This window comes from Telmatherina bonti, assembly GCF_933228915.1.
Source record: "Telmatherina bonti genome assembly, chromosome: 16".
Lineage (NCBI taxonomy): Eukaryota > Metazoa > Chordata > Actinopteri > Atheriniformes > Telmatherinidae > Telmatherina > Telmatherina bonti.
Window position 1 is genome coordinate 20851206 of NC_136614.1, and position 12730 is coordinate 20863935.

Below are 12730 nucleotides of genomic sequence, written 5' to 3' on the forward strand. Positions count from 1 at the left end.
ACCATTATCATTCATTTTAATGGGGACGTTTTCTCCCAAAATAAACGCTATTTTACAGTCGTTGCTTTAAAAATAAACACATTTCGCATACGAGTCAGTTTAATACATAATTTGTTTTACGGAGCCTTTTGCTTGAGTGAAAGGACGACATTTAAAGCCAATTGGATCAGCATCTACTCTGAGAAACCCTTTTGAAAAAAGTGGCTGGATTCTTCTCCGCCGCCGCCTCTATCAGCAGGAGCGCATTTGATGTCAGAGACAACACAACCATGGATCTGACCCGGGGATTTAAATTCTTGCACGCCGTGGCAAGCTCCGCCGCTTAGTGAAGATGCAAAGAAAAAAATAAGCGGAATTATAACATACATATCAGGTAACGTTTTATTTGAACACGTTGTACTTTCATCATGTTTTAAACTTGAGTATTTGACTAAACTATCGTTTCATTAACGTTATTGCATACCAACACAACGGCAGCTCACTGGTTTCAGAACCGAGTCACCGTGTTGTACCATTACATTTAACTGGGACTACAGGACCAATAACGGTCTTAGTAATTCAATACTGTCTGGCCATCTCTGACGCCAACATTAACCCTGCATACAGGTGATCAGTTTGGCAATGTTGACAATGCTTGGTTTTAAAAAGTGATCAAATCCTTCTAAAAAAATCCTGCAAAAGGCATGCTTGTTAATGTTTAAATAAAGCGCATTTTAACGGGACTGCTGGGTGATAAATTGCAGCTCCACATCTGCATGAGCTCCGCCGCAGTGTCTTGACACATACAGTCTGAGGAATAGCATGTTGGTGAGAAACCGGGAAAGCAAACATTTACAACCCCCCTCCAAAATGATCTGATGATGCAGTCTGCGTTGGCCACCTGGGGTGTATTTGAACGAAACAGACTTGTGGACTTTTTGTTTGTTACAGTATGATTAAGCCAACAGCACTGACTGTTCATTTCTTCCCCACTATGAACGCACTGTCTTGCCTCTGAAGATAACTGGGGTATATTCCAGCCCGCTCGGTTTGCACACTGTCTTGGGGGGATGGTAGCTTGCAGCCCGGTTGAAATCGTGGTTTGTGAAATTTGAAACCTCCTTTGTACTACTTCAAGTACAAGAAAAAGTGAGCACGAAGAGCCGTGTCCTTTCGTGGCCGTGGTGCATCTTCTGCATATGTGGCATTGTCTGTAAGCATCATGCAACAAAGCAACTTTGCATTGCCTGATTCTTACAGTTATTATTTTCTACAGTATGTCCGCTTAAACCCTGGATTTCATCCTCCTTTAATGGTTTGCTTGCTTTAAAAAAATGTATAGCGCAACCTGGTCTTTAGTGAAAATTTATGTTCAGACCTCTGTCTGGCTATGAATAAATCATCCTTTGAAAACATCAGCTGCAGAGGTCGTATTGAGGATCTAAGTGAGCTGCTGTGTCTCTGCTGTGCCTGGTGCTTTTGCACCAGTCCAAGACTGAGGCCACTTTGCTTCTCTGTATTAAAACTGTCAAATGTAATGATACAGGAGACAGAAACTGGGGTGCAAATGCAATCGTGGCTTCATGTTATTGGTTTGTCTGGTTATTAATTATGAGATTAGTCAGTTCAGATCAGGTCTTTAGATAGAAGGAAAAAAACAACAACCTGGAAGTAGCTGCAGTCAATACAAAAAAAAAAGAGTTAGAGGTAAACGTTGAAAGTGAGGCAAAATCAGTGTATGTCTTATGGTGTGTTTATAAAGAAATATGTAAGCTAGTGTATGTAAAAGCGCCTCTGACTTTATTGGCTGTATTGTTTAAGGATGTTTTTTTTTTTTAATACGTTGCAAAAGTGGCGTCAAGACTTAACACAAGACTGGATAGTAACAACTGCACTGACTAGATGATAAAAAAAAAAAAAAAAGAAAGAAAGGGGGAAAAAAAAAGGACTTTTACTTTTAACCTGATCTTACATGTACACCATGTGAGTTGGTATTTCGAACCAGTGATTATACTATCTGTCAGTGCTGAGTGGATGTTTGCATAAGGATGCTGTTGTCCAGAATCACAGCATCATAAAATCAACACTTCCACACATAATCTATAGAGGAGGTGCTCAGTTTCATCCATTTAATGGCCATACCTACAGGTGTACTCCCACAATAGAACAGAACATTGTTCAGTTTTGACTGATGCTTTCTGTGCACTTTTTGCTTCAAGGGCTGACATTCCTGCACAGTTGGCACTTCTCATGTTTTTTCTGTGTGTTTCTGAGGCCCTTGTGAGAGCGCAGCTTTGGCATGCCTCCCGTGGAGGCTTTTGGACCTCTCTTGTTTGTTGACATTGCTCTGATCCTCTGCCAGTCTCTGACTTTCTCGTGCTAGCAAGAACAGTATCGCTCTTTCTGTCTCTCGCTCTTGTCTTTCCTCTCAGAGCTTGAGTGGGGTGAATGGAGGACACAGAATAACAGTGGGGATATAATGACAGAGAGACAAACGGAAGTGGAGGGAGAAAAACTCTAAACAAACAGGTGAAAAAAAAAAATGTGGAGACGGAGGGCTAGGGATTCTAAGAAGGCCGAGGAGAGCAGAGTTTAATGTGCGCGCGCAACTTGCAGTTCCCGTTTACATGCCATTTAGTGGAGCCACAGACGGACCTCCTATCTCCCAGCTGTTAGGATGCTCCCAAGGGTCCAGCACACAGGGGCTATTGTTCTTCCTCCTGGCCAAGCCCACAGTTCCATAATGCTGCTTCTGTCCGCTGACTGAACTGGTATGACAGAAAGACACCGGGGCACAGTTTAGCCTGTCTGACTGGTGCTCCTTGTATCTTACTCCCACTGCCTCCACCAGCTCTTTGACATTAACGATGACTCTCTCACTTTATTTCTTTCCACTTTACTCTTTTTAACCTGTTTCTTCATAACATGATTCTGTCCTCATTCTCTCTCCTCCCCTTCCACATTTCAGGAATCCTCTGTAGCTCCGGAGACAAGAGTTCTCATGGTTCGCCTTATTCCAACACGCAACATCTTTCTTTGCAGCAGACGTTATTAAACGTTTTCTTTAATCATACTTCTGAACAAAGGTGGAACAAGACTTATGAAAAGATAATAATGCACTGAGTCTAGTTATATCAAATAGAAAATGAAAGTGAAAATGTATTTCTTTTATTTAGCTCTCAGAGTTGTTCAGTATCACGCAGAAAATACTTTTCCTCCTCTTTTTCTTTTTTTTTTTTTTATAAAGTGTTTCATCACCTTTTAATCCACATAATCCTTTTACCTTATGCTTTCTACAGTTGCCAGTCGGTCTCTTCATCCTCTTGTTTCTTTTTTTTTAAACACCCAGAGGAGGAGAGCTGACAGGTTTTCAAAGGGATATCTCTGAAACAAACTCTCTGTAATGCTGTCAACAGGACAAAAAGCCTGATGTCCCAGCTGAGCTCAGAGGGTCCCCTCCAATCATCTAGTGTGGAAACTCGAATCTCATCTTCCATTGATCCTCTTTCATTTCTGTCTTGACTCTCTGTCACAATCTGAAAGCTCCATGAGCACTTTTTCAGTCTGCTCCATCCACATTTCCTCACTTTTTAGTCCGTTTGCTTTCATACATATACAAAAGGTCTACATTCATGGTGCAAACAAACTAGAAATCTGTCACTACTACTTGTGTCGCTTAAGCTTAAGTTATTTTTAAAGAAAGATTCTTCTTGTTTTTACACAGTTGAGTCCAGCTTTGTTTCATTTCTGACATTTGCCGCTTGGGGAATAGGGCAGTCACGCACATGTTCTCCAGCTTTACAGGTATTTTTAGGGGATGGAGTGAAGGATTTTAGGCAAAGAACCAAAGGTGTCTTAACACTGTGTAGTAGAAAATGTCAAAACCAAAAAGTAAGAACAATTTTGATGGTGTAAAGTTTACTTAAATATTTTGTAACCCTGTCATTATTTTTGTTGAAGCTGCAAACTGAACACAGAATCCATCACAAACCATATTTAAAGAACAACCAGTTATTTGGGAAATGAAATCCCTGTGGTGTCCTGTGACTGACCTGGCTTAAACTGTCAGCCGGCCCACACAATAGAGCAAACTCTGGACCTGTGAAGCCACTCCCCTGGTGTCATGTGTACATTTCAGATGGAGTCTTTTCTCTTTCTCAGCGCAGTGGCGGCTTGATTTGCTTCAGGGGTAAATTTGATATGGGACTGTGGATTTGTATGCATCTGGTTTGTGTTGATGGCAGCATATGATTTAGGCTGTAATGTGTTTTCTGGCTATTTTATGATCATTTTGTCAACTTAAAAACTGATCTGCTTTTAGAGCTTGTCTTTATTTGAATAGATTTGAATATTCAAAGTTAAGTAAAACATTGAACTTCACTGGTGAAACCCAGTGTGACAGTTCAGGCTTACCTCTTTTTAGCCCTTTTTTTTATCTTTTAGTTTTTGCTTTGCTTTCACTTGTGGTTTTAGGTCCTTAATCACCCTTTTCACAGAGCTAGACGTTGTCACCATCGGTAAAGGCTGATGCAGGCTGGAGAGAAAGAAGATGAGGGACGTTTATCACATCCACAGTTTAAATCCATCTTGTCAGGACTTGGGATGTCTTTATTAAATTACATGCACATTGAATTCTCATCAGGATTTTCATAGTGCTCATTTTTCTCCTGTCATCCCCTCCTTGTGCTGGGTTAAAGTACAGGGAATTGCAAAGATGAGGATCAGAGTGCAAGACATTGAAGGATTGCATATAAGAATTAATTAGAAAATAAGAGGCATTGACTTTTGTTTCTGTTACATTATGTAACTCTCAATTTTCCTTTAGTTATAACTAGCCCAAGATTTTTGCTGCACTCAAATCGATTTCCTTTAGGTTAGTCTTCTATAAAATGTTTTGAATGTTACATATGTAATGACAAACAACCTTTAAAAGACAAGGCCACAACCACGCTCATAAAAAAAGAAGCTGGAGGACTGGAGTGAAGTGGAGAGAAAAGATTGGGAGAGAAATAGTGGAGGTAACCTCTTAGTGTCCTATTGTGTTTGTCCACAGTCTCTCAGCAGGAGTGCCTGTACACACAGACGAGTGCTGCCTTCAATTAGGAGCCAGTATTTGACTGTTCATTTGCAGCTCGCAGCAAGAATCCAGCTCTGCTTTAGATTTGCATGCGACCACAGTACAAGGCTCGCCTGATTTGTGCTGGATGGAAGCCCGGCCGATGCTGTGAGTGTAAGCTGCTCTTCAAGCTCGCCTTTCTTTCATCTCTGATAGTTGGCAGGAAATGCTACATTCACTTAAATCCTCAGCAAGAAAACCCACTCTAAATAGCCTTATTAAACAGCCACTTCATCTGTATTATCATAGAGCCGTTCTGTCAGTTTTCCAGAGCATGAGTCTCATAGAGGTCAAAGATTTCTTATTGGTGAAAAATATATAATTATTGATTGTTGAAGGCCAGTGAAAGGGCATCATGGTTCCATAAAAAGTTGCGTACTATGACCGTCTTTGCATTCAGTTCTGTGTGAGAAGAAGTGTAAAGGCACAGAGTTTCAACTACAGTAAACAATGTTAAACTATGGAAACAGTCTGAGATGCAGCAGCCCCTTACATAACTGTCTTTCATTTATAGACACATGCCCACAGCTACTACAAGAGTATCCAAACTTATGTAACAGAAGGGGAAACACAGTATTTTTCCTCATCTCGTACGTCGGTCATATTGTCTTGGCACATGACCATCACCGGTGTCAGCCGTTTGTCCTTGATCTGTAACAGCGGTGCATCAGTCTTCACTCGTGTACACGTTTGTGTATCCTGCACAAGCTCAGACGCATTCTGCAACATATTCTTTTTTTCACGCGAGTGCCGCTGACCCAACCATAACATGGTGGATGAGTGGATGTGATTCATTGCCTTGGAGGTCAGAATGTAGCCAGAACCGACCTCCTTTTGACCTCACCACTCGCCTTTTATATGCTTCTTTTTAAACCTAACATTGCTGGCTATAGACTGGCCTGACACTCCGTTAGCTTGGAATGACACCACTACATGGGACCGGGTCTGTGGCAACAAAGCTTTTAGTGCTGAGAGTGATCTGAGGAGATTGTTTTTCCAGAAATATGTGATGTATAGATTTGTAATAGAACAGTTTCACCATGTCTGTTTTAAATTTTTTTTTTTTTTTTTTTTTTACAAATTAATTAATTTTTTTAGATACAATGCAGATGTGGACATCATTCAGAACTAATGTACAAATGTTTAAGAAATGTCTTTAATTGTTAACACATTGTTGAGCGATGCAAAAGCAACTGAAGCAAGTGCAGTGACTGGTGTTGTGCTTAAATAAGCATCCCTGCTGTGAAGTGGCAGTTTAAGACCTTGAATTAATTAGGCCTGCTAAACAGGCTTGTGATCTTTACCACCCTTAAGAAATTAATAACCTAAAAATACCTGCTACCAGCCTGTTAACTTTGTGAAACAAACAAACAAACAAAAACAGATTAGATGTTAAGTCAGGTGAGTATTATGGTTTAATATTCTGACTGGAAATGAGCCACCAAACTCGCATCAATGATCATGATCTGGGGGAACTTTCTAAAGTAAATAATGTAAACTGGTAAACAAAGGAGGAGGGGGCGTAATCTGACATACCCCTCTGCCAGAGCATGCACCCCCTCTTATTTCTGATGGTAAGGGTCTGCCTACAAACATAGCTCTCTGTTAGCTTTGAGGTCATTTGTCACATTCACATGCACAATTAAAGACATATCCCCATTTATTTATTCCAATTTATATCAATTATATACTACAATATTGAATTTCCCTTTGGGGATTAATAAAGTATTTTTCATTCATTTTCATTTCATTTTCTTTCATTTCATTTATTGTTGTCATACATGCGTATCATATCCACACGGAAGTATCATTTAAGTCAACTGTGCACATGTGGGATATTTGAAAACTTTGAAACTTCACTTTTAAAGGCAAAATGTGAAAATGAATGAAATGAAGACAGAGAACACTGCTTTTATGAACTGTTAAGATATCAAACAAAAAGTCCCACACCACACCAACAGTTTTATCATGTAAATGTGTGTTTCCTTAATCAAGCCTAAAGCTGGTTAAATGCCAGCCAGTGTTTGGAGTTAAACAAGCTTGGCATAAGCTACCTGGAGGACAGCCATCATCCTCCAGCTAAACAGTAAAGCTGTAGACCACGTGTGTCCATCATGAAGTGTACGATAAGGTCAAAGCCTGACTTCACTGTTGTGTGTAGTTATATAAATGTTAGCCACAACTTGAGGCAAAAGCCTGCTTGGGATAGCAGGACTTCAGGAGGACAGATAGGTGCTGACAGACAGGCCTGGCCTTACAGCTGGGACCACCGCAGACCCTCTCTTTCCTTTGTCTACGTTTCATTATTCTTAACAAGCGTCCTGAATGTGTACTCCATCTCACTCGTCTCTCCCACTATTGTTTTCTAGATCTATAAGCTGTATTCTTCCTCATTTGTCCTACTTTTCGTAAACCAGAGCTGGCTGCTTGCAATGAGCTAATAATGATAACCGGTTTTTGTGGTCAGTGTAATGTTATGACTTCCTTGGACATAAGCCATGACTTAGAGGTTGACCAGATTTATTTATTTATTTTTCATACAAAATGAGTCTGAGTTCAAGTGGAGGTAACAGGAAAGGAGAGGAAACAGTGATTGGGGGGTTGTTGCCTCGAGCTTCCAATACATTTTCCAAATGCGGCATAAATAAAGCAGCGGAAAAGAGAAATTTATGGAGTCATTCATAAAATATTGTCCTTTTTTAGTTTAATCCAAAGTCTATCCTTTGAAAAGGTTATGTATTGTATATTGCTGAATTGGTGTTAAGTAATGACTGCTTTATTAACATTTCCGCAATTATTTATCAAGCTTTTTTTTTTTTTCCTTTTCCGACTTCTTGCCTTTGGTGAAACATAATACGGTTTTGACAATTTTGGTTTTTACACTCAAACTGTATTTCTTCTCTAGAAAAGGCCCGATAGTTCACTGTTTCAAAATGGTCACATGCTTAGTTCATCTTATCTGGGAACAATACTTGTCACCCCCCCCCCCCCCCCCCCCCCCCCCCCCCCCCCCCCCATCTTCATCTCATTCCCACAAGGAGAGGAGAACTGTATATACACCACATCTGGAGTTGAAATCCTGTTGAAAATATTAAACATTCTTTAATCTGCACTTGATAATACTTGCAGAACACATGGACAATGGGTCCATTTGTTTTTTTTTTCCATTTGTTTTAAATGTTTTTTGTATAGGCAGTTTAAAATGTTTGCATACCTGATCAAGACATAAAGTTGTCAGATATGAGGTGGTGACATGAAGGTCTGCAGGTGAATCAGAAGAGGTGGATGATGTACAAGACATGTATATGTTCTTTTAATTGCAACGGTACAGAGAGGAGTCTTGATTGAGCATTGATACAACGGCGACTGATTGACAAGGGCACAGTGATCGCATATCTCCAAACTCCCTCTGAAGAGAAGAGGGGGGTGACTGACCGTGAAAGATAACATGGAATTGTGAGGGAGTAGAGATAGCAGCTGCTATGCTCTATACACACACACACACACACACACACACACACACACACACACACACACACACACACACACAGAAACGCATGCTTTTTCAGTCTAACTTAATAAAGAAAAGAAGACTTGAGACTTGAAATATGCCCACTGATAAGAGGTAACAAATAGAGGCAACCAAAAGGGAGCGAATACACCAGTGAGAGGCTTTCTATCCGCAGGAAGAATTGTTTTTTTTTTTCTCTTTCAAGATGTGTCAATCAGAAATAAGCAGAGAGCTGCAAAGTTAAAAGGAAGAAAGAAAAGGGACCAAGAGGCTTTTGTCTCCTTCATCTCAACCCCATTGTCACCCATTCAGTTCTCCTTGGAGTTAGAACGCATTTAGAAAAGTGGAATATATCAGCTGAGGATGGACTGTATTGTGGCTCAACTGTGATGGTCTGGACTCGCTTATACCACTACGACTCTATTTAAAATATGGGCAAGTGAATAATGCAGACACCTTAAGTTACTGTGTCTGCTGTAATGTCGAAATCTACTCAAACTGCATGGTTGAACTGCCAGACATCTGAATCTTGATCATTATTGAGTGAAATGGCAGAATGAGCGAATAACTGAAAATATAATTTAGTCAATCTTTTGCAGTGCTGGTTTCACAAAGCTGTCAGACCACATTTTCTCCTGTTTTGCCCCCATTGCTTCATAATCATCCTTTCCTTCCAATTCCTATTTCCATTTACATGAACCACCATTTTTCCCTTGCTTTGGGATTCTTAAGCATAGCTTTTGGTAGAATGGGTATATGAGATGCAGGCTGGTGTGGGGGGTTGTAAGCGGACATGAGATGCAGGTCACACAGTGCCTGCAGCTGAATTCAGGACTCTGAATGAGCAAAAACTTGGATAGGTGGAAGAAAACCCTAAAAATAAAACAAAATGGTGACAAAGCTCTGCCTGTTAGCTTGCTGCCGTGGCAATACCCACTGCCTCCAGTTAATGTGCCAAAACGTGTGAATCTTTGCTTTTTAGCTTAAAAATATGACATCCAGTTTGTGACAGTGTTGTAATTTTTTTCTTTTAAAACAAATTTCTAGACATTCTGAAGTTTAAGGTGTTGAATATTATTTCTTTTTTCCTTTTTTGCTGCTCTTTTTTATGTTCATTGTATTTCTATTTCTGATAGCAGGGCCTACTTGCTAAATAACAGTAAAAACAGGTTTAATTTTTTTTACTGTGCAATATGTAATTGAAAGCAGCTAAACGTGTGATTGCTCGTGCCTCCAGTGTATCAGTGGAGTTAGCTGATCCAGTATCACTTGACCAAGACTACCCTGTGCCCTCCCATTGCTTAGAATTACTTTTGTGTGTCAACTCAATTTGTCTCAGGCTTCCTCATCATTAGGGCACCTTAACTGGCCGTCACTCCAGGAGCAATCTCTCACCCACAGATGTAAACTGTGTCGTGGCACACACACTCAAGAAAGAAGTCTAGAGAAGTTTGCACAGCTGCCCTGGGAGATGTCTGATTGGTCCAGTTTATCATAGAATCCTCTGTGTTTCACTTCTTGTTCCTCTTCCTCACATATCCAGGCCTCGGAGGCTGCCAAGCCCCAACCAGATCACACAATACTTTTGAATGGGTGATTTAATCGCCTATTGACTGAGCTTGGTGGTTGTTATGACAAGAGGCACAGACTGTGTGTTCATGTGTTTTGAGATGCTACAAAAAGGTGTTTGTAGCCATTTGGCCTGAGATTTGGAGCCAACAAGGGAATGACTTAAAAGTGAAAAGAAACTAATGCTCCACAAATCTCTTGGCTTCCATTAAAAAAAAGTGCAACTCTTTCAATATCGAGTCAGTGAAAATATTTTGTGTTTGATAAATACTCTGATCTGGGTGAAGGTCTGTTTTCTGAAACTAATTACAGGTAGATATTAGACTCGGAAAGTTATTTATCCACTATCTTTTCCAAATTTGGAAATTTGTATACTAAAAAAAGATGACCAAGATGGCAATGGCCACATGCTGAGCACAAAAGTGTAGCCGTTTACAAACCAGTACAAAGCATCACATTAACTGCACACAGTTCCCACATCATACTGTATGCTTTTGTGTTTCTGTTGGCAGAAATGTCATTTTAAATTGTGAGTCGGAAAAACATTTGACTTTCATCATCTTAGAACAGCCCGTTGTATCTTTATATAAATTATCTGTTGCTTTATGCGCTGACCTCTTTACACGAGCCAAGAACGGACAAGTCTAATACTAGCTTAAGAACTCATTGATTTCTCTGAGAGAAGATGATGTCTTTGCCTCTTCCTTAACACAACTCAGGTAGCTTTTCCTTTTCTTTTTGTTTAACCAAGGCTCAAAATACTCCTTCTTTGTTGCTGTGTCTGGACAGAGTACAGAGTACTGGTAAAGAAACATGAGGAGCTGAAAACCTTTTATAACATACACCTAAAGCTGAAGGTTTTTACTAAGCCCTAGAAACTCTGTAACTGTTGACACAGAAATATGTATGAAAAGACCTGCATAGATGTAAGAACTGAATGAAGCTGATTTAAATTGGATCCAGTTTAACTGAAAACCAACCTTTTTATTTATTTATTTTTATTTTTTATTTTTTTTTACTTTGTATTCGCGAGCAACAATATGTGAATTTGTTCTGTTGATTATCATCACCCCCCCCCCCCCCCCCCCTCCCTTTTATTTATTTATTTATTTTTTTTTATAACAGAAAGGAAAATCTTCATATCTGAACTGGAGACTGTGGCTGTTTCTGCATGTCCACACTAGTCCTTAATCTCTCATTTACTCCATAGAGCCACACTGTATAGCACGCTATATTGTTCTGTTGGTCATTCAGACATGAATCTGGTGCTTTTCTCGTGACTATTCCTGACTCCGAACTTTTGGGAAAATATATAATTTACTTATATTGTATTTTATTCTTTCTTTGTTGCATATTTGTTTGTAAATACAGTATCTAAAACAAGTGGGCTATAGTCTTTTTGTTTTTCTTTTTAAAACTTCTTTGATGTCCGTGTGTCTTCCGCCATTTTGAGCCTGCAATGATTTGTCGTCTTTATCGACCCACCTAGTGACCATTGATTTTCACTACTTGTCAAGATGCATTGTGGGCACTACTTTTTCTCGCTGGACATTTGGACCCTCCTAGAAAATGGTATGACCACTACACAGGGCACTTTGTAGGTAACAGTGTGGACATTCGGACACAGCCTTTGTCTATTTTATTTAACTGATGGTGTTAACTTGTAACTCCTGTTCATTTAGTGCTGTGCTAAAGAGCTGTTAATTGTGGGTCTTTGCTGTCTGTTGCCTCAGTTCTGTCTACTTATCCAACTAAATCCTCACTGAAACCTTACATGACAGATGCTTGAGTGTGGTTTGGCACACTTTGACATAGCAGCGAATGAAAAGTAATGTATTCAATTTTAATTTGTCCGGATTTTCTTCTGTCATTTCCTTTGCTGAAACTTTAATTTGAGCAGGAAGTTGCAGTAGCTGAAGTCTTGCAGTATGCACTTTGATTTCACTGGCTGCTTGTCTGGATTAATCAGCCTTGAAAAACAAGATGCCTTTGCTTTTCAGAGATTTCCTTTAAAATTGCATTTTTGTCGTCTGAATTGACATGGGCTGTTGCAAAGTTAAGTTTGTGTACATGTCCTTCACGTCTGTATGAACAATGAGGGAGTTGGTATAATGAAACTTCCCTCAAGGGCCAAAACAAGTGCAGCTGCAGTGTGCAAGCATGCAGACATTTATTATTGAGCAGTGGGCTTTCATTATTCATACCAGTGGGTTTCTATGCACTCAGCAGATAAACTTCTGTGAGTCTGTTTGTTCAGCAGACACCAAACTCATTGATGTTGCCACACAGATGCCCATGAATATTTAGTTGTACTCATCTACTGAAAGATAAGGCGTGATTGTTAAATGAATGTCTACAGTGATTTGATCTTGTTGTAACAAAATACAGTGTGGACTGTGTCCAACTATGCAGTCATTGTAAGATTTATTGTCAGGCATGTGATGAATATATAAAGAATAGACAGACAACCACTGTTCAGGCACAGTGACTCCTTTTATAGAACTATGTTTGGAAATTTCAATCAGTATTAGTTGATTTTGTGGCTGCACATACAT

General features: G+C 39.7%; 1 protein-coding gene across 2 annotated transcripts in view; it reads left to right on the plus strand.

Annotated features, from left to right (window-relative positions):
- Nucleotides 1-242: 242 nt before the first annotated feature.
- wasf1 (WASP family member 1) overlaps nt 243-12730 on the plus strand; it is a 58863-nt gene continuing 46375 nt past the window's right edge. For both annotated transcript variants that reach the window (XM_079255476.1, XM_079255477.1), the window contains exon 1: nt 243-373. The gene's annotated coding sequence lies outside the window, so the exon portion shown is untranslated. The remainder of the gene's footprint in view (nt 374-12730) is intronic.